Below are 1,982 nucleotides of genomic sequence, written 5' to 3' on the forward strand. Positions count from 1 at the left end.
GATCATTATCACGACGATGATACTTATCGTTACTAGAACTTTTGTACCCGATGATATTACTACCGCTATTAGATGTAAAAGAAGCAGTAATGAAAGGTACGATAAATGTATCTTGCAATTAAAAAGAGCAAAGAGAGAGAGAGAGAGAGAGAGAGAGAGAGAGAGAGGGGAGGGAAAGTTGGCGGAGGCAAGCTTCATCCTGACGGAGGGCAGAAAGACCAACTGAGACAGAGAGAGAGAGAGAGAGAGAGAGAGAGAGAGAGAGGGAGAGAGAGAGAGAGAGAGAGAGCGAGGAGAGAGAGAGAGAGAGAGAGAGAGAGATGGCAGAGGGAGACCTGGTCAGTCTCGCCGCTGCCTTCCTACTGTGCGCGAGTGTGTGTAAGCGTCCGTGCGTTTGATTCCTCTTGCCCGACGGGCACGAACGGGAAAAGTTTTCCGAGAGATGTTACGGCGCGCTTGGCTGACCAGGATTATGGGGGTGGTTCCTCCCCCCCCTTTGAAGATATATCCATTTATTCATTTTATTTGCTCAGAATAATAATAATAATAATAATAATAATAATAATAATAATAATAATAATAATAATAATAAGCCGTTAGAAGTTTTTGCTCCGCGCATACTCCTCTCCCGAAGGTGTAACGTAATTCGCTCATTTTATTTTTTTCTTTTTAAGTAATTGATTTCTTCTTTCTGTATTCCCTATTACCTTCTGCTGCTACTTTCGAGTGAATTCTGTATTTTCTATTATTTCTTTCTGTTACTTATTTCAAATGAATTCCGTATTTCCTGTTACCTTCTGTTACTTTCAAATGAATTCTGCATTTCCTGTTACGTTCTGTTACTTTCAAACGAATTCTGTACTTTCCATTGCATTCTGTTACTTTCAAATGAATTCTGCATTTCCTGTTACCTTCTGTTACTTTCAAATGAATTCTGCATTTCCTGTTACCTTCTGTTACTTATTTCAAATGAATTCTGTATTTCCTGTTACCTTCTGTTACTTTCAAATGAATTCTGTTACCCCTTCTGTTACTTTTTGTATTTCCCAAAATTTCAAATGAATTCTGTATTTCCTGTTACCTTCTGTTACTTTCAAACGAATTCTGTACTTTCCATTGCATTCTGTTACTTATTTCAAATGAATTTTGTATTTCCTCTTATTACCTTCTGTTACTCTCAAATTAATTCTGTTACTTCTTTACTTCTTTCAAATGAATTCTGTATTTCCTGTTACCTTCTGTTACTTTCAAATGAATTCTGTATTTCCCATTGCATTCTGTTACTTCTTTCAAATGGAAACCATATTCTTCGGAAGCTTGAATTTCTTCAAGTCAATGGTTTGTTCCATATGAACAGGATTCATCTTTTTTATAATAATAATAATAATAATAATAATAATAATAATAATAATAATAATAATAATAATAATAATAATAACAACTCACGGTCGAAGTATGGGATAATCAACTCCGGGAAGTTTTTTTTTTCTCAAAACAACTTCGGGACAATAAAACAATACGAAAGATGTCCACGTAAAAGTTTCAACTATGCCGTCACTTTATTTTTAACTTTCTACCTAGCTTTCCCTCTTTTTTCAACTTTCTATCTAGTTTTCTCCTTTATTCCATTTTTTTTTTTTTTTGTCAGCCCTTCTCGACCACGCAGTAAAAAGTAATACATTGTTCAGGCGACGTTTTTACCTCCAGCTTTTAGAATTGAATATATATTTTTTGATAGCTTTTGATGATTCATTAGTTTTTATTCGAATTTTAAGATTTAACGATACTTGACCTTCTATGCCAAAAATACTTTTCGTTTTTATTTTATATTTGTTCAGCTAACTTAACTGTAGTTTGTCTAAGTAGTCTATAGCATTCTTTACTCTGTCTTCGATTGAAATTTTCGTTGAGTTTTTATATTATTAATTCAGCTAAATTTTCTTTCGTTCAGCTAAATTTTCTGCGGCATTCTCGCTTTGTCT

The 1,982-nt window shown here is 34.3% G+C and overlaps 1 protein-coding gene across 1 annotated transcript in view; it reads left to right on the forward strand.

Moving 5' to 3' along the window:
• Nucleotides 1-340: 340 nt before the first annotated feature.
• Nucleotides 341-1,982, forward strand: part of LOC136832448 (uncharacterized) — a 31,928-nt gene continuing 30,286 nt past the window's right edge. Inside the window, exon 1 of the mRNA XM_067093322.1 lies at nucleotides 341-378. The gene's annotated coding sequence lies outside the window, so the exon portion shown is untranslated. The remainder of the gene's footprint in view (nucleotides 379-1,982) is intronic.

This window comes from Macrobrachium rosenbergii, chromosome 49 (assembly GCF_040412425.1).
Source record: "Macrobrachium rosenbergii isolate ZJJX-2024 chromosome 49, ASM4041242v1, whole genome shotgun sequence".
Classification (NCBI taxonomy): domain Eukaryota; kingdom Metazoa; phylum Arthropoda; class Malacostraca; order Decapoda; family Palaemonidae; genus Macrobrachium; species Macrobrachium rosenbergii.